This window comes from Rhinatrema bivittatum, chromosome 1 (genome assembly GCF_901001135.1).
Source record: "Rhinatrema bivittatum chromosome 1, aRhiBiv1.1, whole genome shotgun sequence".
Taxonomy (NCBI): domain Eukaryota; kingdom Metazoa; phylum Chordata; class Amphibia; order Gymnophiona; family Rhinatrematidae; genus Rhinatrema; species Rhinatrema bivittatum.
This window is the reverse complement of record NC_042615.1, coordinates 305,950,296-305,974,527: the sequence shown is the minus strand read 5'-3', so window position 1 is coordinate 305,974,527 and position 24,232 is coordinate 305,950,296. Positions and strand designations below refer to the sequence as shown.

General features: G+C 46.6%; 1 protein-coding gene and 1 long non-coding RNA gene across 3 annotated transcripts in view; one reads left to right on the top strand and one right to left on the bottom strand.

The window, feature by feature from the left end:
* Window positions 1–17,575: 17,575 nt before the first annotated feature.
* On the bottom strand, window positions 17,576–22,261 carry LOC115088960. The gene is made up of 3 exons (XR_003856001.1): window positions 22,016–22,261; window positions 19,920–20,095; window positions 17,576–18,112 (listed from the first exon to the last, which is right to left on the bottom strand). It is a non-coding gene; the product is annotated as an uncharacterized LOC115088960 (long non-coding RNA).
* Window positions 22,262–22,659: 398 nt separating this feature from the next.
* Window positions 22,660–24,232, top strand: part of NFKB1 (nuclear factor kappa B subunit 1) — a 278,175-nt gene continuing 276,602 nt past the window's right edge. For both annotated transcript variants that reach the window (XM_029597052.1, XM_029597051.1), the window contains exon 1: window positions 22,660–23,261. The gene's annotated coding sequence lies outside the window, so the exon portion shown is untranslated. The remainder of the gene's footprint in view (window positions 23,262–24,232) is intronic.

The window sequence follows — 24,232 nt, the reverse complement described above, 5'->3', positions numbered from 1 at the left end:
CTCACATGTAAAACATAGGTGCATATATTTTTTAAATTGATAGGAAAAGTACGTGCTTTTAATGCATTGAAATAATTGCTTTCAATGCATTGTATGTGTTTGCATGTAAGGAGAGATATGCATATTTTATAATATGCACAAATTATATTGTCATAGATCTTTGTGTGGCCATATACGCTTGTATATGCAGCTGTGCAGAGTTGTTCGAAAGTTACCCTCCCTGGTTCCATGGGAGCCATCTCTGACTTGCAGGCTGTGCAAAGAAGAACACTGATCTGGGAGCATGTATTCAGTGAAACACTGAGGTTAGAATTCAGTATATGAAGCTGTACGAGATTGCAGCTGCCTGCAGTGTATGGAGCTGAGAAAGAGAGACTTCCAGAAGAGAATGCAGTAGCTTGGAAGTCAATCTCCTAGTAAAATCCAAAGCTCCTAGGAGGCGTATGCAGTCCTACCTGAAAGGTCTTCTGATCAGTAAGGACCTGGAACAGTGAGCAAAAAAGAAAACCCTTCCAACAGGGGCGGCTCAAGGCAATCTGCTGCCTGAGGCGAGGGAGGAGAGGGCACCCTCTCCTCTGAGACATGTTGCAAGTCAAATCACTGAGGAGATCAAGGTAGAAGGCTCCCACTCGTTTGTGTGTGGATGTTGAACAGCTGAGCCTGCCTCCTCTGACCCTCCTGTGACCAGCCCTAGTTGCTGGCAGGAAGTGAGTGGGGCCGCTCAGTAGGCTGGTTTGGCGTCTGAGCTCCGTGGGATAAATTAACTTTTTCCTGCAAATGTTTTTCCTCCATGGAGAGAAGGCACAAACCACAGGGTGAGGCTTACCCTGCAGCCTCCGTGTCTACGCCAGTCCTCGGACCCATGGACTCGCATGTCATACGCGGAGATTTGATAGTGGGAGCACAGCAGCCGCTGGAGAGTGGGGGAGAGGAAGTAGAGCTCCCCTCTCTCCCTAGCTCAATATCTCCTTTAAGCCCTGCAGAAGGGCCGCCGCCGAGGAATCCTCCTGAGAGGAGGAATGCCTGTGAAGTGGGGGGAACGCCAGCAGACCGAAGTGTCGGAGGGCGGAACCTGGCAGGGACCGACGGGGCCTCGACCAACGCAGACAGCCCAGGAACAGCTCAAGGTTTTATCCAAAGCGAGAGAGATTCACCTCTGGGTGACCCAACTGGACTTACTGGAGAGACACCAACTTTGAAAATACCAGTGATGGTAAGACGTGAAACTTTCTCATTAGAGATTATTTGGGAAACGATAATAAAGATGAGATCTTCTATTTTATTTATTTATTTATTTAAGGTTTTTCTATACCGGCATTCATGAAAGCGTTCACATCATGCCGGTTTACATGAAACAGGGGTGTGAAGAACAAACCAAGAACATAACTAAACGTGATGAAGAGATGCAGTTACAATTAACAGGGGCTGTAAACTGGGAGGAAAAATAGAGAGAGAAAGAGGAGGTTAATTATATACAATAGTACAGTATATATACATAATCCGAAATATATAGTTGCTGAGTGGAGTCTTTAATGGTTGGCGTGTTAAGTGGAGTTCGGGAAGGCTTGCCTAAACAGCCATGTCTTAAGTCTTTTCCTAAAAGTTAGGAGGCATGGCTCATTTCTGAGATCTGGTGGGATAGTGTTCCATAATTGTGGGCCTGCTGTGGAGAAGGCTCGGTGTCTTAAGGTACTGTGGTTAGTGGTTTTGGTAGGTGGAACAATGAGGCATCCTTTGTAAGCTTCTCTGGTCGGTCTTGTGGATTTCTCTGGTTTAGATTTGCATCTAATTTCCCCGATAAATGATAAGATTAAAACCCTGGAAGATCAGGTTAAAATATTAAATACTGCCGATACTGATCTGGACAATCAATTGGTTCAGACAACAATGATACGATATAAGAAATACCTTGCCATGAAAATAGAGAATCTTGAAAATTTGACAAAGAACAGAAATTTAAGATTTATAAATTTCCCTAAAATTCCTCTTAATTCACCAAAAGATGTATTTAAAAGATATAAGAGGGAAATTTTACAAATTGAAGAACAAGCACTACCACCACCAGTAGCCAAGATTTTTTATATTCCAAAGCCAAGGATACCGATGGAATGAAGGGAAGGGACAATTGTTCCCGTTCAACAACAACCTTTAAATATATCAGCGATCTTAGTATCTTCTGACCCAGATTTGGCAGAGCCAGCAACATTAATTGTTACTTTGGTTTTAGAACCTGATAAAGAGTGGTTGTTAAGATTATGTCTTAGAAACAGAAATATTACTTTTTTGGGATGCAATGTTAGAGCTTTTCCTGATATTTCTCGTGAAACCCAAAAAGGAAGGCTTTCCTGCTAATGAGACCTCAAGCTTTGTTAATTGGTGTGGCATTTTACCTTAAATTTCCATGTAGATGTATGATAAAATATGGTAGTAATACCTATATTTTCTATGACTGACCTCAATTAACTCAATTTCTTGTTGGGAAACATCTAGTGAACCCAGTGGGCAGCAGTGAAAGTGAATCTAGTCCCTTGTAAAAGTTATAGATCTCTGTATACTACTGAGCTTTTCTGTTTGAAAAGGGGAAACCTATTTCTTTAAGTTGAGTATATCCGCCTCCACTCCCTATTGTGGACTTGCATTACAGAGAATAAGAGAAATGTATCTGTTTATTGATTTTTCCTAGCTGTTTAAAAATTTCCATGTATCTCTGTAAATTAATTTCAAGAGTATTCTTGTATATTAAGTGAAAATGCAATAAAAAAAAAAAAAAAGAAGGCTCCCACTCGGAGTCTGGCACTTTTGGTGATTTGAAATGCTGGAAGGGGAAATGCAGAGGTCGTGGTTCCCAAAGAAGTGACAGATAGAGCACCAGTGATAATATTCCTAGGAAACTGGTAATCCTGTTACACTCCTAGGAACCCTACCACTTACCTCCCATCTGTCCCTAGCATCTGCCTCCTGGGGATGTGGGAGATGGATGAATGGTGGAGGTTTGTGTGTTGTTGCACTCTTTCATGCCAGTGCAAGAGTATTAGGCATCTTAGACAAACCTTATAGTCTTGAGCCATCTTTCTCCTCCCTCTAGCTTCCCCACACACAGTTATAAATGATGCATTTATTTTTAAATTCCCTGACCCAGAAAGACAGATTTTACATGAAAAAATGACATTCAATAGCCTTCTGATATGACTTACAATAACATATATATTATATTTACATGCACTACTGTGGTGCCAACCAGAAAACCTTGCAAAAAAATCCTTGGAACTCATATGGTATGTAATGCATGTTGAGTGTGCACTAAGCCAATTATAATATAGTAAGCTCCCATACCAAAACAGCTCTAACTGCCAGCACTCAAACAGTAACAAGCTTACTTATATATATAGGCAATGCTGCAAAGTTTACACCAGGTCCTAAAATACCAATACATCTCATATAAGGAAAGCAGAACAAGCCAAACTGTTCTAGAGCCCTACACAGAAACTACAAACTAGCAGAATACCTCATCATCATGGTTATAAATACAGAACATAGATAGAGCCCCCACCAAATAGAGAATAAAAGAACGATAATAAACATAAACTGCAGACAAAAACTGAACTGGAAACCACAAACTAGACTCTGTATGCATTGCAACAATGGAAAAACAGAAATGATTTCCTCATAAAATAAAATTAAGAAATATAAAACATCAATCATAATAATAAAGCACAGCTAAGTTATGCAAACAGACAAAAATATAAGAACATGTATATTATATTTACATGCAAAACCCTGCAAAAAAAAAAAAAAGTAAACAAGACAATTGGAACTCATATTATATTAGACCTATTGTAATATGTGTTGGGTGTAGGTCTGACCTTCAGAAAGTCACAAGTTAACAAAAAATTACAAAATAGTAAACCTCCCATATGAAAACATTTATTTTATTTTATTTTATTCAAGCACTTATAGTCCACTCCCTCCAGTCACTGGACTGTTTGGTGCAGATTACATCAATCAAAAACACCAAACACGTTTTAATTTACAGTTGCACACATTATAAAATAAATCATAAATTAAAAGATTCCCTGAACAAGGTTGATTTTAACTGCTTTCTAAACTCCTTTACATCGGTCCGAGATCTAAGCTAATCAGAAAGAGAATTCCACATTACCGCTGTAAACAAACAAAAAGACTCTATTCCTAATTCTCTGCAGCCGATACCTCCCATTAACCGAAACATCGCTAACTGCCAGCACTCAAACAGTAACAACCCTATCTACGAAAAGGCAACACAGCAAAACCAAAAATTCCAATACCCCTCCTATTAGGAAAATAGAACAAGCCAGGCTGCTATAGATCCCTACAAAGAAACTACATGCTAACAAAATATCTCACCTCAATCACATATGCAGAACACAGGAAAACCCTCATCACATGCAGAATAATGAGACCATAAAAAATAAAAAGAAATGGGCAGACAAAACTAAACTGGAAAATGCAACATTCCGGATTCTACATGCAGTACAACTTGCAGTACAACAATAAGAAAACAAATAAAATATCAAATAATAAAAACTAAGAAATATAAAACATAATAGTAAAACCAAATCAATAAATACAGTAAATGCTAATAAAAAGAACAAATATTTCAAAACATTATTTTTTAATTTCCCAAATACCAAAAAAATATTGAAGAAAAGAGTAGATATATCAAATAACACCCCATAATTAAAACTAATAAGGATAAAAAATATATCTTGCCTTCCATACCTGGGAGCTTTTAATTTAGTCATTTTACAGTCATCATGAAATTGTCATGAATTAACAAGGTGCAAAAACTCATACACAAGCTGCCTCTCTCACACAAGCAAGCTACCTCTCTCACACACACACATAAGCAAACTGCCTCATTCCCTTACACACACACACACTCACTCACACACACACTCAAGCAAGCTGTCTCTCTCTCATGTGGGGCCTCTTCTCTTTCTTCAGCCGCTGTTGGCCTGGGATCCGGCAGCAGCCTCCAGCCTCTCTTCGCTCTTCAGCCACCGCCGGGCTGGGCTCTGGTGGGCAGTTCACAGTATTTTCGCCTTCAGCTGCTAATGTCGGACCCTTCCCTCTGCACACCAGAGGAAATGCTGGCGCCAAATATCATGTAACCACCAATAGGCCAGTCTGCTTCCCTCCACTCTCATTCACACCCCTTCTGTTTCCTGTCAATTACACCTCTTCCTTTTCCTGCTTTTTACTCACTGATCACCTTCCTATTCACTTCCTTCCCTCTCATTCAGTCCCCTTTCTTCACATCTATCCTTCCCTCTCAATCATTCACTTCCTTCCCTTACCTCCTCACTCACACTCCCTGCCTTTCCTTCCTTTTTGTCTCATCCCTGCCTCCCCCTCACTCCTTTTTAGCTCACCCCTCCTTTTTTCTTCCCTCCACTCTAACTCCTACCCCTGCTGCTCCCTCTCAGTAACTCACTCCCTTTACTATCCCTCATTTTTGACGCATCATCTCCGCCTCCCACCCTTACCTTCACATTCACTTCCTTTCCTGCTGATTCACACCTGTTTCCTCCCATCTCTTTCCTTGCCTCTCAATCATTCATCTTCTTCCCTTACCTTTTCATGCACACCCCTTGCATTTTCTTTCCTCCGCCTCCTCCCCTATCTTTTTCTTCCTCTTACCTGCAGTCACTATAGGAGTGGCCACTCTGGTCTTCTTGCTGGCGAGGAGTAAGAACCCCGCCAGCACATCATTTAAATGTGCCGGTGTTGTGCAGGGCCATCTTCTTGCTGGCGGGGAGTGGGAACCCCGCCAGCATGTCATTTCGATGAGCTGGCGTTGTGGGGGGCCATCCTCTTGCTGGCAGAATCCCCGCCAGCATGTCATTTAAATGCACCAGTGTTGCACAAGGCCATCTTCTTGCTAGCAGGGAGTGGGAACCCCACCATCATGTCATCAAATGCACCGCCAATGCCATTTGGAACCCCACCAATTTTCATCAAGCACGACAAAGTGAGCAGCTACCGCAGAGCTTTCTTCAAAATTTTGCCACCTGACATGGCTGCTTCACCTTGCCTCCTTGTAGAACCACCCCTGCCTTCCAACACACAGAATAATGTTGGACCATATCATATGGCACTGCTGGAACAGAAATTGAAAAGGGAAGGGTTCGTAATGAGTGAGTCAAAAGATCTTTTCCTACGATAAGCTGGGAAGAAGCCTCAATTTTTTTTAAATCCAGAAGCTTTACTCCAAATACATAGCATATCTGAAGTTGAAGTAAGCTGTATCAATGATTTAACTATTGAACTGTAAACCATAATCTTCAAGTTCCAAGCCAAAACCATTAGAACAAGGAAGTTAGTATTGGTATTGGTGAGTGAATTGTAAAATCTACTATCTCAGGAAAACTGAGAAAAGTAACATACTTTCATGTCCTCAAATTTTCAGTGAGAATCCTATCTAGAAAGGGGGTGATGTATAAAATTTGATTTCTGTTTTGGAACTTTGAAACTGAACCCATTTGCTCAGCACAGAAAAACCTAGAACTGTGTCCCCTAAATTGTGCTTGAGGAACAGCATAAAAAATATATTTCTATGCAAATAGAAGTCAGGCCAGTTGGAACCACATCTTGTCCACAGTTATTTGTGGCACTGGCTCCAGCTATCAATGCAGCCACAGAGAGAATTTAGTCACTCTTTCGTTCACGTGTTTTAACCTGTGGTCCACTAAACCATCTGATGGACCGCTTAGTACCGCAAAACCATTAGGAATTAACTACCTGAACAAACATTTGTAGAAACGGAAGGCTCTGGATGGAGGGGGATTCAGGCTATTTTATTTTTCCATCTATATATGTCTGTACTTATTTTTGGTTTGGTTCTTTGGTTGCAGGTATTTCCTTGTACACAGAGCATACACATGGCTTAGGATATCAGAGAGAAACAATGCCATCTCTGTTCATGAACATCTAATATATCAATTCCCTTACTTTTATTTATATTCCAGCTAAGGTTGCCAACTGGCTAGTATTCAGCTAGCCAGGCTGGTTTTTTATCTGACCAGGCTGGCTGCCTGCACAAGTTCAAAAGCGGCAATATAAAAGCCAGTAAATAATGCATCTGCCCGAGTCCAATTCTGACCACTTCCACTGCTGTTGGCATGCTTCCCCTTTGCTCCCACCTAGTGCCAACACCTCTCTCTCTCTCATCTGGCCCAGTCCAGCCTAGCTGGCAGAAGAATGGAGCTGGTGACTCTTTAAGCCATGTTTCCTGCCACTGGCACCTCTCCCTCCCATGATGTTCACAGTCTCAGATCAGCTGCTCGAGCCACAAGGTGCATCTTAGATTGCTACACAGCATTACATGATTCAAATAGATGATCCAAAGACTGTAAACTGCACAAAAAATGAGATAGCGGGGACTGTGTGAGAAAGAGTGGGGGCTGGCGAATTGAATAGGGAGTGAGAGGGCATTGCGTGGGTGAAGTGGAGAGAATGGAGACTTGGTGGCTGGGGTGGGGGGAAGAAAAATTAGGATGCAGGAACGTGAGAGACAGTCCCAAGTCTCCTGTATTTTCCAGAAGACTCTTGATTTGTCTGCCTCACTTCCTGAATTGACAGCTGGATCTCACTTCATGGAAGGGCTGCAGGCCACCAGTCACAAACAGCTTGCAGCCCCCATCATTCCTCCTCTCCTTCCAATCTCTGAAGGACGTTATAGGGTTGAAAATAGAGAGTGCATGTGTACTCGCTGTCTCCACAGGCGCTCATCTCAACCTCATGGTACACTTCTAGTTTAAAAAGAAAGCGCAGGAGACAGGTGCCCAAAGAGCCAGTGAGTGCATGTGTGCTCTCTGCTCTTGTCACCCCTGTGCCTCAACTGCTAGACATGCTTACAGGTAGGAGGCTAGCGGGTATGAGCAGAGAGGTGAGAGATGGGAACTGGGGGTTGGGAGACTTTGGGAGAGTGAGAATGGGGACTTGGTGGGGGGGGGGGGGCGGTATGTGCACGGAGGTGGAAGACTGAAGAATGGCAACAGGAGGGAGGAGAGTGAATCCACTGGTATGAGACTAGGAGCTGGGTGAAATGAGCGGGAATGTGTGGGACAGGGAAGTATGAGATGTGAATAATTACCAGTGTCATTGCCACAGGCAGGTACGATGAGCAGGGCACAAAGCCAAGGAGGAACTGGAAGACAAGAAAGTGAGGCAAGCTACACACCACTAGCCTCACAAAGTGAAGCACATATGCAAAAATAATCTTAACTATTGGTATACAATGCTGGGTTCTGTATTAGGAATCACCACCCAGGAAAAGGATTTGGGGGTCATTGTAGACAAACTGAAAATTAGTGAAAATGTATGTATGTATTTGTGGCATATTAAGTTTATTGGGTGTTTGAAAACTATCCTCCCTAAGTTTGTGAAGAAATAGTTATAGATGACGCAGTAGTACATCTTTTCTTTTTAGGTGGAATGTGCTATATTATAGAAAGCCTGAAGCTTGTTATAGAAGCTTGTTAGAGCAGGGTGTGGTTAGTTTCAATTTGCACTGTTAGCAGGAAGAAGCTGTGGCACATATTGTGGTCTGCCCTCCGTAAAACTGTGCTGTTGGTTTTTATATATTTGATGGTGTAGCAAGCTACTTTAAACCAGGTTCCTGCTCCTACGAGCTTATTACATGTAGGAACCTTGCAATGTGGACCGAACTGCATCGGAATCTGAGTAATATGTTTTGGACCTGCCAAAAAGGGGTTTTCCAACCCTGCAGAGACTGCAAGCTGCCGCATCCAAGCTGAAGAAATATAAAAATAAGTCAAAACCCCTGGGGCGGATTTTAAGAGCCCTGCTCGCCTAAATCCGCCTAAATCCGGGCGGATTTAGGCGAGCAGGGCCCTGCGCGCCGGTGCACCTATTTTACATAGGCCTACCGGCGCGCGCAGAGCCCCGGGACTCGCGTAAGTCCCGGGGTTTTCTGAGGGGGGGCATGTCGGGGGGCGGGCCCGATCCGCGCGGCGTTTTCGGGGCATGTCTGGAGCGTTTCGGGGGCGGGCCCGGGGGCGTGGTTACGGCCCGGGGCGGACCAGGGGCGTGGCCGCGCCCTCCGGACCCGCCCCCAGGTCGCGTCCCGGCGCGCTAGCGGCCCGCTGGCGCGCGGGGATTTATGTCTCCCTCCGGGAGGCGTAAATCCCCCGACAAAGGTAAGGGGGGGGTTTAGACAGGGCCGGGCGGGTGGGTTAGGTAGGGGAAGGGAGGGGAGGGCAAAAGAAAGTTCCCTCCGAGGCCGCTCCGAAATCTGAGCGGCCTCGGAGGGAACGGGGGTAGGCTGCGCGGCTCAGCGCGCACCAGCTATACGGAATCGATAGCCTTGCGCGCGCCGATCCAGGATTTTAGCGGCTACGCGCGTATCTACTAAAATCCCGCGTACTTTTGCTTGCGCCTGATGCGCCAGCAAAAGTACGCCAAATCGCGCGGTTTGAAAATCTACCCCCCTGTGCGCTCTCCTGTGAATGACAAATGTTCTACAAGCCAGTATCCAGCAAGCATAGTGTTAACAAGTTGGGGAAAAGGCTGCTGGCTATGTAGCCTGCCCAGAGAGCAGCACTACATAGCCAGCAGAGGAGGAAGCCAAAAGGAATGCTGGGAGACCATTTAAGGTAGAAAAGGCACAATTTGGCTGACACTGTGTGTGAGGGGCGGAACTGCCAGGATTTGGAGCCATGAAGAGAGGAGTGTATCTGGCAGCTCTAGAAACAGTACTTCTCATGACAAACTAATTATCAAGAGGGAGAGACAGATATCTACACTCTGAGGAAATAGAGAGACAGACAGCTGTTCTTGCTTCATAGCTGAGCAACATGTAAATTCACAACAAGAAACAAAGGCGCCAGGAACTGAGAGACTGAGAGACCCTTTTCAGAAATATCCAGGCCCAGAAGCACATGGCTGGATCATTCTCCTAAGAGATTGAATTAAGTAATTTAAACTTTGTTCAGAGAGTATCTTAGCAGAGGAGGAAGAAGGTGTATTTCCTTGCCTTTTGTCCCCAAATTCAGTATCTCATCTTAATTGTTTCTGCCTTTCAGCCGAAGTCAAGCATACACCCTTGCTGGCAGGTACTGGGAAATAAAAACTGGTGGACCATGGTCTTTCTGTAAGAAACTGAAACCAGGTCAGCTTTCTGTTTAGTACCAAGTTAATTATTTGGGGAAGCTCTCTCCCGTCTCGATCGTGAGTGGGATGGGCTCAGCTCTGGCCCCATATTGCTGCTCTTTGCTGCCCCCTACTGACTGGTGCCCTAGGTGACCACCTAGTTTGCCTATTGGGATGCACTGGCCCTGATTGTGAGTCATCCAAAAGAGAATGAGCCTTGGGATACTTCTGGAGCTGAAGGGCCACATGTTCAGTTATTTTGGCTAAAAAGTAAAGTTTAGGGATGGAGCTATAGTTTTCATACAATAATGGGTTGAGTGATGACATTTTAACAATGGGAACCAAAACTGCATTTTTTTAAAGAAAGGAGAAAACAGCCCTTTTTTTTTAATAGAGAGGTTAACAAACACCATTAGCCACATAATCATCATTTCAGTCATACCAGATAGTAACAATGCTGGGCATTGATCAAGACAGCATTTTCCTTTATTAAATTTAGTTGTAATGGACTTATTATCAGCAAGGATGACTTCAGAAAACTCTGACCAGTGTTTCTCAGTGGCAGTAGGAGCAGGTAACTCCAACAACATCTGGTCATAAAAGAAACATCTCCTCTCCTCTTTAACAGCAGGTACCTGAGCCCCTGAAAAAGAGATGTATCCCATCCTTCTGACCAATAAAAGAAGATCTAAGTACTTTTGTATTCTTCCTAAAATATTAGGTTAACTGCTCACAATATGGAGAAACAAGCACCAATATCTGGTTTGATTGTAGAGCCCTTAAGGAAGCTATTAGCAACTGAAAATGATTCCACAAGCAGTATTTGTACCCTTCAAAATCAAATCTATATAACAGGCCTTCTTGGCCTCAGAGATCCTATGGTGCACTTTTTTATCCTCCATATCACCAGAATGTTGCCAGGTTCTCTCGAGGAATCTACAATCCTATTTGGAAGCTTTAAGACAGAAACCTTATCTGCTGGTCTTACTTTTAAAGGAGCCACCTAATCAAGTGCCACATGCAAAGCAGAATGCCAAATTGAGGCTACATCATCTAATGAACAATCCTCTTCCCCAAGGGCTCCAAAGCAACTTCTTCAATAAACCACCGTATGTCATTGTTTACTCTAGATAATATCTTCATACAATTACACCTATTTACTATAGAATGACAAGCAGCTTTAATATAAAATCCCAGCAAAGAATGGTCAGATCAAATCAATGGTGAGGTTTGGATGTTAGAAATAAAATCTTCATCCCCCCTCCATCTCAGGTGCCAATAACATTTCATAATTTCACTGTCAATACTATCGAACAATGCGACTCCATGGTTTTACAAATTACTGGTATCGGATCCACGATATTGATACATGTCTGTTGATAGGTTATGAATAATAATTCATGATTGACCAATATTAAAGTATATTTATAGTTTCTATTCAAAACGGGATAAAATTGACATTTTTATTAAAATGACAAGATGCCCAGAAAATATGAAAAAACGGTACTGTCCCATTCAAAATGGTACATATGGTCAGCCTAGCACAGCATGCCATTTTGGCAAGGCATAGCAAGTAAGATCAAAGCATAAGCTCTCTGGGTGGGTACCATGGCCGTTGTAGCTTCCAGTCCTTGATTTTGGTGCGAAGAATAAACACCTTGGCGATGTAAGCAATTTGTTGATACTTGAACGGACTTAAAAATGGAAGAGGAGAGTGGCTCTCTCGTGAACTTCCCCCTGAAGCAGTGAATGAAACATGGACCTGTGTCGGGAGTTTCAAATTTATAAGGATAAGTTTTATTTGCATATATATATAAAAAAAAAAGAGCTTTAAAAAATTGAAAAGTAGATGCTAAGATTGGCAGATTGGTTATATGCAAGGAAATGAAGATAATTGATACCGGGCGTGCCTAGTATGATGGCCACTTGGAAGGTATGAGTTTTTTGTCTTGGAAGGTTTTTGTATGTTTACATGTACAGATACCAGATTGGGTGGTAAATTAGAGAGGGGATGCAAGGGGGGGAAAGAACCAGAGCACAACAGAGACACCTCCCTTCTTCTTCCCCGACCCCACGAGAATTCAAATCCTTCATCCCATAATCTTGAATTCTATCCCCAGGATTCTGGAACCTCCTTTCCTTTTACCTCTTTCTTAATCCACATTCTAGAACTCCCCTCCCCTCCAACCCCAAATTCAGGATCATCCATCCTTTGATCCCTCTACCTCTTTTTACCTCTTCTTTACCCTTCCCAGTTTTCCTCATCCCTAGTCCTCTCTCTCTCCTCCCATTCCTCTTTCTCCTTTCTCTTGCCTTCTCACCCTCTCCTACTCTTCCCCATCTTCAAGGTCGTCTCCTTGTGCTAATACTTGAGATCCCTTTTTCCTCATGCAATAAAATCAAAATAAATTATAGATACAAGCAAGGTTAGGGAAATATTTTTTATAGTGTAATATAAAAGAGGGGAAATATTTACCAAGGTGCTTCAGACATTTCTAATTCCTGCCATAGAAAACTGTGGGGCTGTGCCTAGGATCTACTCTCTGTTATCTAACCTTCTTGGAGAGGGGTGCGATCAGGGCCAGTGTAAGGGGATTAGGCACCCTAGGCACCTTCTGCCTTGTGCTACTTCCCCTAGTCATGCCGACACCCCAGCCCCACCCCCGGTTGCAGCCCCGACTCCTACCTCTGGGGGCAGAGACCACATGCCACCGCTCCCCCACCCCCTGCGCCCCCCCCAAATTTAAATAAAATAACCCCTCCACCTTTCCGACCCCACCCCCTCCCAAGACTCACGAAAACCCCTGGTGGTCCAGCAGGAAGCTCGGGAGCGATCTGCCGCTCCCGAGCTGTTGGCTGTCACTAATTAAAATGGCGCCAGTGGCCTTTAGCCCCTACCATGTGACAGGGGCTACTGGTGCCATTGGCCGACCCTGTCCATTGCCCCTAACCATGTGACAGGGGCTGGCCAATGGCATCGGTAGCCCCTGTCACATGGTAGGGGCTAAAGGCCACCAGCACCATTTTAGTTAGTGGCAGCCAACGGCCCGGGAGCAGCAGATAGCTCCCGGACCCTTTGCTGGACCACTAAGGGTTTTCTTGAGTCCTGGGGGGGGGGGGGGGGGGAGGCAGGATGAGGCGGGGGCTGGGCAGAATTTTGAAGGGGCACTTTTTGCTGCTCCAAAATTCTGCCGTCTAAAGCAGCCACCTCACCCTGCTTCACTGGCTTGTGAGTGGGGCGGCACTCCCTAATGGTCAGCACCCCAGACCCGAGCCTAGCTGGCCTAGGGCTTCCGCAGGCCCTGGGTGCGATAACACCAATAGTGCCTAGGGATGGCAAAGATCTAAATTCATCACTGGACACAGCAATCATATAACATGGCCACCAGAAATGTGAGTTAAGTTTTACTCCTGCTTTGACCCAGGAGTTACATTTCCAGTATTAAAAAAAAATGGGGCTGAGACGCCCCAAGATGGCCGCCTGAGAAGGTACGCTTGCAAGGATCTCCCGCTATTACCAAAAATTACCTTATTCCCATGCCGCATACGAAGCGAAAGGCGAGGGTACGGGGAGGTGAAGACACCTCGACCCCGTTAGAAGCCACTCAACCCCTTCATTGGGAGTTTCTTTGCGGCAGCCTCACCGTTAGCGCTGAGCGGGCAGGTCGCTGAAGGGACGGCAGTGGAGCACGAACCACCCCTTCTGACCGTTGATACATCGTTGAGCCCCGGCTCCCCTATCAGACCGGCTCCACCAGGATTCGACGAGGGACGACGTTTGAAGACCACTGCCCCGGCGGGTCTGATCCGAGGAGGGATAGAAGTGGAACTGCAGAGTTTAACAACTAAAGGACTCAATATCGTGGAGGAATCAACACCAACACAACCCCTCACAGGGGAAAGAGGTGAGGGGTTGAAAGGTGGTGAAATGCTGGGAGCGTCAGAACTGGATAATGGAGCCAGTGCAGCAGGGGGAGGGGAGGGAGAGACTCAGAAAGCTCCAATGCTTGGAAAGTTAATTTTACCAACTACAGAAATAACTTTATCTACAATTTGGTTGGCATTGCAGTCTATAGAAAAATCTATACATACATTAACTAAGGAAGTAATGGACACTAAAAAACAAGTCCTCTTGAATGCTAATGGTTTAGCCCAACAAAAGTTAAAAACTGAAACCATGGCGGGACGGCTTCAAGAAGTTGAAAAGATACAATCTAATTTAATATTAAAAGAAACAGAAATGGATAGAAGATTTGAAAAAAATTGAGAACAGTTGAAGATCACATAACTTAAGATTTGTGAATTTTCCAGTTTTGAAAAATATTTCCCCAGTTGAGTTGTTTAAGTTGTATTGCACACAGATCTTGAAAATCCCAGAAGAGGTAAAACCTGTGATTACTAAAGCTTTTTACCTTCCGAATCCTGAAGTCGAACAGGGTAATTTGGGGGGGAACAAATGCCCTTGGATTTAACTACAATTCTCGAATCTTCACAAGAAATGATGGTAACATCAAGAAGACCACTACTGGTTTCATTTGCATTTCTCATGGACAGAAATAACACATTTAAACATTTCTTCAGAAACGCTCCAGCCAATTTTTTCATACAGAAAATTTGGTGTTACCCTGATTTGATTAAGGCGACACAATCAAGAAGGAAATTGTTTCTCAATATGAGGGGGGAAGTGATTCAAAGAGGGGCAAGGTTTAAATTACAATTTCCTTGTAAATGTAATATAATTTTTCAAGAGCAAAATTATATATTTTTTTTGATCCACAGCAATTGAGGGTTTTCTTAGATACTCATCCTCCCTCATAAAACCCATAGCTGGATAGGTTAAAAGTAAAACGGAAGGACTTCTCGTGTTTGGCCTTGTTTTCTTGAAGGTTAATATTACCTTGTAATATGCTCCTGTAAAGGTGTCTCCCGTATTTCCTTTATTTTTGTTAAAGTACAGTTAATTAATGGATGTGAATTGATATTTTCACTATGTTATAAGGTTTTCTTTCTGTACTTTAAAAAATTCCCATACAAGTGGATGCTTGTTGTAATTGATTAAAAATGCATAAATAAAAAATAAAATAAAAAATAAAAAATGGGGCTGATGCAATATCGTGTGCTGAGCCGATGCAACAAGGGGATCCGTGCATCGAAAACACACGTCCAAACTTGCGTGTAGCTAATAGTGCTTATCACATATAAATTCCATGTAGATGAGGCAATTAGCTATTACCTTCTGATGCAAAAAATCCCTGTGTCTCCGAGGCACACATTTTAACCTATCAAATTTTACGCCATCCCAGAGCAGGCATAAAGTTTTCCTACGTGCCAAGGGCTCAACTTAAAAACAAAAAAAAACTAAGTAGGGGGAACTACAGAAAAGCAGCACCATACAAAAAAAAGCCTTGGCGTAAAAAAAAAAATTTTCAGGACACACAATATAAACGTTCAGGGCCGTGTATATTGTGTGTATTTATTTAAACAGTTTTATATACCGACAACCGTTTGCACATCGTGTCGGTTTACATGTAACTTAATAACCAATGTATAAGTAGGCGTTGCCTTTACATGGAACAAAGAACGATAAAAACACAGTAATAAAGAAAAAAAAACAAAGATATGTTAAATTAAGGGGGGGGGATAAATAAATGGGATATATAACTGGGAGTGACGTAATTGGGAGTGGGGAAAGAGTAAAACAGTAGCAAACAGGATAAGGTTATGTACAAAAATTCATGCATATCGTGCCAGAAATTAGCTGCTGCAGGATAAAACAGGAAGGTCATAAATTGAGCTTCTGTTTCTGTAACCTGCACACACAGGGCACTTAATATTAATTTATTCACTGCTTCGCTTACTGCTGATTGGTCCATTCACTGTCAAATGTCAGTGAAAGGACCAATCCCCTTTCAGAAGGGTGTCCTGAAAGGGGATCAGTCCTACTTGTCAGTGAAAAGGACCAATTCAGACCAGGTGAGTTCTGGCCAGGTTGTTGTCAGCCACTTCTCCTGGGTGCTGATGCAGAGCGCTAAGGATGCACAAATTATCCATTGCCTGTCCCTTTTAGTGTGGCAACTCATTTATTTATTTAGCATTTTTTTTTATATACCGAGGTATAGCATAGTTGCCTTCACTCCGGTTTACATATAGAACAACTTGTTACATTGAAAGATTTTAAACTTTAAATTTAACAATAGTGGGAAATGGCACCAAAATAAGAGATATGAACAAAGAACATAGTGTAAACAGGGTAGATACACTGAATAGAAAGGCAGAGATAACTGGGTTCTTCAAAAAGGAGGTATCAGTGGCTTGAATCAGTAGAGATTGTCCAAATGGAATATTTAAAGTTGGCAGTTAATGGGATTATAGTATAAAGTCATTGAGAGTTGTCCTTAAGAGTATGGTTGAGAAGCCAAGACTTTAGGTCTTTTTTGAAGGATTTTGAGTTTTCTTGCGCGGTGAGGAAGTGGGGTAGTGAATTCCATAGTTTTGGTCCGATGATGGAGAAGGCTCTGTTTCTGGTGGAGGATAGTTTGGCATTTGGGAGTGAGGGACTCACAGGTTGGAGTTTACTAGAAGTTCTTGTTGTACGTTGAGGGCGAAGTATGTGTATAATGTCATCAAAGGCAGTGTAGTCGGCTTTGTAGATTGCAGTGTGGATCAATGAAAGAAATTTGTATTTAATTCATTTTTTTATTGGGAGCCATTGTAATTGGTTGAGGACAGGGGTAATGTGATCATATTTGCTTTTACCTGTTAGAAATCTGGCAGCAGCATTCTGAAGTAGCTGCAAGGGCCTCAAAGAAGATTTATGTATTACATGGGGCTCCCAGGAGAGGTGGATGAGTGTATGTTCAAAAAGCATGTGTCCACTTGGGATGCATGTTTTTTAAGTGCAGGATACTGCATCGGCCCCAATGTGTTTTAAGTCATCTGTCTTTTGACGCACCTCCATGCAGTGCTGGGGAATAGCTAATGCCTTCTTTTGCAGGAACCTGCATTCATTTTAGCACAGGATTTTTACTCCTGGCTTTAACATGAATTTTTTTTAGGCGTGAAAATCCCTGTTAAATGCCAGAGTTAATGTAGGCAGAAAAAAAGTGTGCCAAAACAAGTTAAAATAGCCCGCCTTGTTATTACATCGGCCTTTATAACCGCATGCTAATAAAATAATCCGAATCTGTTCAGTCGCGCTGCCATTTCTCTGCTACCTCTGATTGGCTGCTGCCAGTGAGTCATCACTCGCTGACTGCTGGCCGGGCAGCCTGCGGCAAAGAATTTAGGCATCGCAGGCCTGCAACCCAGAGCCCGGCTAGCCCTCAGCCCAAAGACCAGCTCAACCCGCACAAAGGGGGCGGGAAGTAGCCCAGGCTGACAACACTGGGGCCCGCGGAACGAGAAGAGGTTTCTTCCCCCCCCCCCCCCCCCCCTTGTCTCCCTCCCGCCCTCTCGACGTCAGTGGGAATTTCCAGCCAGGAAGTGCGAGCTGGCGGCGCACGGCAGGAGCCTGCGCCTCGCTTAATCGGTATCGAGCGAGCGGCTGTCGCCAGCGCTGCTCGGATCTCCCGGCGGGACGCCGCTCTCCCTCCTTCCCAGCGCCAGCCGTCCCCCACCGAGTAGGGGGCAGATCCTCCCCTCTCCAGCGGCGCCAGGCAGGGGAGCTGCGTGAGTGGCCGGCCGGTCTGCCGCCCATGCCGGGGTAGCCCCCCCCACCCCGGTGCAGGAGGAGCGCGCGCCGTCCCGGGCTCGGCAGCGCCCCAGCTTTGCGGTAAGTGCGTCTCCGCGCTAGCCTGCCGGTGATGGCTTCGGGATTTAAAACAAACGAAAATAGTCTTTTGCTGATGCAGTCACTCCGTCGTGGGTGTCAGGGGAGCCGCTAGAGTGGGTTTACTTCCTCATTCGGGAGCCAGGCTGCCAGAGCTAGTGTTGTTACAAGAGTTGCATTTACGGTGGCATACTGCAAAAAGAGAGAAAAAAAAAGGACAACTTTAGGGGGGCTAATTATAATAAGAGTAATCCTGATTATTTTTATTATGATGGCATACATGAGGTCGTGGAAGAAACCGTCTTAAAACTAAAATGGAACTGAAAGTGACGTTTTGTTTACAGACACACAGTGGGGTAGTCAGAGCAGGTTGGCAGCCGGTGGGTGAGTGCAGGTGCTATAGCATGATGGCTTCTCCTTTTCACCCTATACACCGCTTTGCGTTTTGGATGAATCCTTTGCTGGTGCTTTTTATCTAGTTTCTGTTTCCTGACTAGATTGTTAGCCTACATTTTGAAAGAATGTGTGTCCTCATCCCTCTCTAATAACTTTCCTGTCTGGTGTCCTCTAACACCAGAATCGGGGGGAACGACGACATGAAAACTCTGACAGGGGCGTTTATTTTTTTTCTGATCCATGCATAGGCAGGACGCGGTGGGTGGGGTGCAAGGAGCCAGGGGGGGGGGGGGGGCGCACGTTTGGGCCCGGCAAGTTTGGGGGGCTGGACGGGAATAGGATGGGGTGGGGGCAGCTGAGGAAGGTGGGGGGGGGGCAAGGGGCCGCCGGACTCCGTGGGGAGGCAGGAGTGCCGGCGCATGGGGGGGGGGGCCTGGGGAGTAAAAGAAAAGTAATAGTAAAAGAAAATCCTGAAAGTCCATGTGCTGACCTCCCAAAATGGCCGCTGCCATGTGCTGACCTCCCAAAATGGCCGCTGCCATGTGCTGACCTCCCAAAATGGCCGCTGCCATGTGCTGACCTCCCAAAATGGCCGCTGCCATGTGCTGACCTCTGCTGGCAAGCCCTTCCAATAAGAACCACAATACCATGCTAAGATGTAAGCCGACCTTTCATTAATATTTTAATTTACTTTGTATAGAGCTGCATAGCGCAGCCTAAATCATATCTATCAAGCTGAGGGTCCTGTACCCCTTATAATTCAGTATAAACGTGCACATGGGACAGCTGTCCCTTTAAATGGTAACCGAATACTAAATATCACCTTTAGGATTAATATAAAAAACATCCTGTTAACCTGGCTGAGCACTCAAATGCCGTACCGCTGTCCCATAGACATATCATCAGAATTCCCAACTACGGGATGCTGGCTACTTTTTAATTGTCAGATTACTTAGGTATAACAAAGCACATCCACAGGTTGTTGAGGTAGCATGGTAGACATGAAGCCTGCCCACTTCCTAGCAATTTAGAGAGCGAGGGGTAAAGCAATACATAGAAAACGTCGATTTTAAAGTAAAGCAAGCCTACAAGATCAGTGCTCTAACCACTGAGCTACCAAGCCTGCTACTGCCAGCCATGTGCTCTAACCACCTATGCATTCACCATGTGTAGACCCCTTCAATGGCGTTTAAGAGGCTACAAATGAAAGATAACCAGCCCTGCACTCGCTGCCCTTTCAATAAATACAGCAACATGCAGAGCAAGCATTGTGCTGAAAGCCAGCCATGAGTTCATAAAATATATATATAATAACAGGTAAAGTGTGGCCATGTGCCCATGGCGTTTCACTAAATATATATTAGTTAAAATATATATAACCAGCCATGTGCTAAGGCATTTTCTTAAATAAAATAACATTCCAGGCAGAAGCAGCCATGCATTCAAAGCCTTTTCATTAAATAAAGTACTGGTAATGCAGAGCCAGTTCAATGCAAAAGGGGGGGGGGGGGGGGTGAGCATACCTTCCAGACCTTAGCAACACAAAATTACCATTAATATTCTCAACATTTTGCCTATCAGCCACAAAATCTTTGTACTTTACCCAATGATGTAATCAAAGAAATCGTTCCTGCTCCTATAGCTGATCTGCTCCTCTTACAGCACAGCCGTGCTGGAGGCAAAGTGAAAGTAAAAGCAAAGCTGTTGTAGCACAGCCGTGCTGAGATCAGCCTGTTGCTCTCGCTTCAGTGTTGCCAGGTTTTCATGAAAGAACAAGCACTTTTTAAAAAAAAAAGAAAAAGCCCAAAACACATGAGATTGAAACATTTTATTTTTTTATAGCAGTTAATGCCCTCACATACTCATACCCCTCTCCCCACCCCCCTACAAGCAAATCTCTGGCCCCCACACTCATTCCCCCCTCCCTAACCCCTCCTAGCACATCTCTAGTCCCCACACTCTCATTCCCCCCCCTCTGTAACCCCTCCGAGCACATCTCTGGCCCCCCACACGCTGAGTCCCTCCTCCCAGCACATCTCTGGTCACCACACTCATTCCCACTTCCCTAACCCCTCCGAGCACATCTCTGGCCCCCCCCACACGCTCATTCCCCCCTCCCTAACTCCTCCGAGCACATTTCTGGCCCCGCACACGCTCATTCCCCCCTCCCTAACCCCTCCGAGCACATTTCTGGCCCCGCACACACTCATTCCCCCCTCCCTAACCCCTCCGAGCACATTTCTGGCCCCGCACACACTCATTCCCCCCTCCCTAACCCCTCCGAGCACATTTCTGGCCCCGCACACACTCATTCCCCCCTCCCTAACCCCTCCGAGCACATTTCTGGCCCCGCACACGCTCATTCCCCCCTCCCTAACCCCTCCGAGCACATTTCTGGCCCCGCACACGCTCATTCCCCCCTCCGAGCACATTTCTGGCCCCGCACACGCTCATTCCCCCCTCCGAGCACATTTCTGGCCCCGCACACGCTCATTCCCCCCTCCGAGCACATTTCTGGCCCCGCACACGCTCATTCCCCCCTCCCTAACCCCTCCGAGCACATTTCTGGCCCCGCACACGCTCATTCCCCCCCTCCCTAACCCCTCCGAGCACATTTCTGGCCCCGCACACGCTCATTCCCCCCCTGCCTAACCCCTCCGAGCACATTTCTGGCCCCGCACACGCTCATTCCCCCCTCCGAGCACATTTCTGGCCCCGCACACGCTCATTCCCCCCTCCGAGCACATTTCTGGCCCCGCACACGCTCATTCCCCCCTCCGAGCACATTTCTGGCCCCGCACACGCTCATTCCCCCCTCCCTAACCCCTCCGAGCACATTTCTGGCCCCGCACACGCTCATTCCCCCCCTCCCTACCCCCTCCGAGCACATTTCTGGCCCCGCACACGCTCATTCCCCCCCTCCCTAACCCCTCCGAGCACATTTCTGGCCCCGCACACGCTCATTCCCCCCCTCCCTAACCCCTCCGAGCACATTTCTGGCCCCGCACACGCTCATTCCCCCCCTCCCTAACCCCTCCGAGCACATTTCTGGCCCCGCACACGCTCATTCCCCCCTCCCTAACCCCTCCGAGCACATTTCTGGCCCCGCACACGCTCATTCCCCCCTCCCTAACCCCTCCGAGCACATTTCTGGCCCCGCACATACTCATTCCCCCCTCCCTAACCCCTCCGAGCACATTTCTGGCCCCGCACACACTCATTCCCACCCTCTGTAACCCCTCAGAGCACATCTCTGGCCCCCCACACGCTGATTCCCTCCTCCCAGCACATCTCTGGCCCCCACACTCATTCCCACTTCCCTAACCCCTCCGAGCACATTTCTGGCCCCGCACATACTCATTCCCCCCTCCCTAACCCCTCCGAGCACATTTCTGGCCCCGCACACACTCATTCCCACCCTCTGTAACCCCTCAGAGCACATCTCTGGCCCCCCACACGCTGATTCCCTCCTCCCAGCACATCTCTGGCCCCCCCCCACACTCATTCCCCCCCTCCCTAACCCCTCAGAGCACATCTCTGGCCCCCCCACACACTCATTCCCCCCTCCCTAACCCCTCAGAGCACATCTCTGGCCCCCCACACACTCATTCCCCCCTCCCTAACCCCTCAGAGCACATCTCTGGCCCCCCCACACACTCATTCCCCCTCCCAACATACTAATCCCTCCCCTCCTGATACCTGGCTGTAGCTGCACACTTTGGATTCCTTTGCTGTTGCTCTCCAAGGCTGTGCTGCTGGCCTTCCCGTTCCGCCCACGTGCGATGCTGTGCTGGCTGGCTCTGCCCACAAACTGTGTCCTCTGCATCAACAAGGCTTGCATTCTGCTCTGATTGGCTTACTGCTGCAGTACAGGGATAGGGTGCGCCTGCTATGGACAGGCTTCATTGCAGCAGCAGCAGCCGCCAATCACTGTAACATGATTCAGAGCACAAGTCCCGCCCAACAAGCCCAAAAAAACGCGACTGGCAGAAAAAAACAGCCCAATTAAAAGCAACCCGCGAATCGGAAAAAAACCCCCGCGAATGACTACAAAAAGAAGCCCAATCTCGCGGTAAATAAGCGAGGTTGGCAACACTGTCTCGCTTCCAGGCTGCAAATGTGCTCCTCCCACCCCGCCCTACCTCTAAGTACCTGAGCTCAGAGACGCCGCCTTCCTTGTCTCATTGGCTCATGCTCAGGTTTGAACTGGCCCCTAATCCCATTGTCCGCCCCTCTCCGCACCTAGGCTGTGCCCCCCTCTTGCCTGCCGCACGTCTGCCCAGTTATACGGCCCATGCCTCGAGAGGCAGGGCCTCCTTTACAACCGCATGCTAATAAAATAATCCGAATCTGTTCAGTCGCGCTGCCATTTCTGCTACCTCTGATTGGCTGCTGCCAGTGAGTCATCACTCGCTGACTGCTGGCCGGGAAGCCTGCGGCAAAGAATTTAGGCATCGCAGGCCTGCAACCCAGAGCCCGGCTAGCCCTCAGCCCAAAGACCAGCTCAACCCGCACAAAGGGGGCGGGAAGTAGCCCAGGCTGACAACACTGGGGCCCGCGGAACGAGAAGAGGTTTCTTCCCCCCCCCCCCCCTTGTCTCCCTCCCGCCCTCTCTTGACGTCAGTGGGAATTTCCAGCCAGGAAGTGCGAGCTGGCGGCGCACGGCAGGAGCCTGCGCCTCGCTTAATCGGTATCGAGCGAGCGGCTGTCGCCAGCGCTGCTCGGATCTCCCGGCGGGACGCCGCTCTCCCTCCTTCCCAGCGCCAGCCGTCCCCCACCGAGTAGGGGGCAGATCCTCCCCTCTCCAGCGGCGCCAGGCAGGGGAGCTGCGTGAGTGGCCGGCTGGTCTGCCGCCCATGCCGCTGTGAGCCGGGGTAGCCCCCCCCCCACCCCGGTGCAGGAGGAGCGCGCGCCGTCCCGGGCTCGGCAGCGCCCCAGCTTTGCGGTAAGTGCGTCTCCGCGCTAGCCTGCCGGTGATGGCTTCGGGATTTAAAACAAACGAAAATAGTCTTTTGCTGATGCAGTCACTCTGTCGTGGGTGTCAGGGGAGCCGCTAGAGTGGGTTTACTTCCTCATTCGGGAGCCAGGCTGCCAGAGCTAGTGTTGTTACAAGAGTTGCATTTACGGTGGCATACTGCAAAAAGAGAGAAAAAAAAGGACAACTTTAGGGGGGCTAATTATAATAAGAGTAATCCTGATTATTTTTATTATGATGGCATACATGAGGTCGTGGAAGAAACCGTCTTAAAACTAAAATGGAACTGAAAGTGACGTTTTGTTTACAGACACACAGTGGGGTAGTCAGAGCAGGTTGGCAGCCGGTGGGTGAGTGCAGGTGCTATAGCATGATGGCTTCTCCTTTTCACCCTATACACCGCTTTGCGTTTTGGATGAATCCTTTGCTGGTGCTTTTTATCTAGTTTCTGTTTCCTGACTAGATTGTTAGCCTACATTTTGAAAGAATGTGTGTCCTCATCCCTCTCTAATAACTTTCCTGTCTGGTGTCCTCTAACACCAGAATCGGGGGGAACGACGACATGAAAACTCTGACAGGGGCGTTTATTTTTTTCTGATCCATGCATAGGCAGGACGCAGGAAAGCAGGCTCCTTTAGTTCTGGGTGGAACTTATTTAATTGTCACATACCGGCACTAGTAAGGGATTTCAACGTTTGACATTCCTAGGCACTGTCAATGCCGTGCCTTCCATCTCCCCCCAGCCCCATTGCATACATTTGATGCCAATATTCTTCCTCCACGGATTTTCTCTCATTCCATTTTCTCCCCTTACTCCTTGCATGCCTCTAATTTTATCTCCCCCATCTCCTGCATACCTTTGAAGCCAGTCTCCCTTATCCCCCTTTCACCCTACCCTCCCCCCCCCCCCCCCATGTACCTCTTGATGTCAGTCTTCCCTC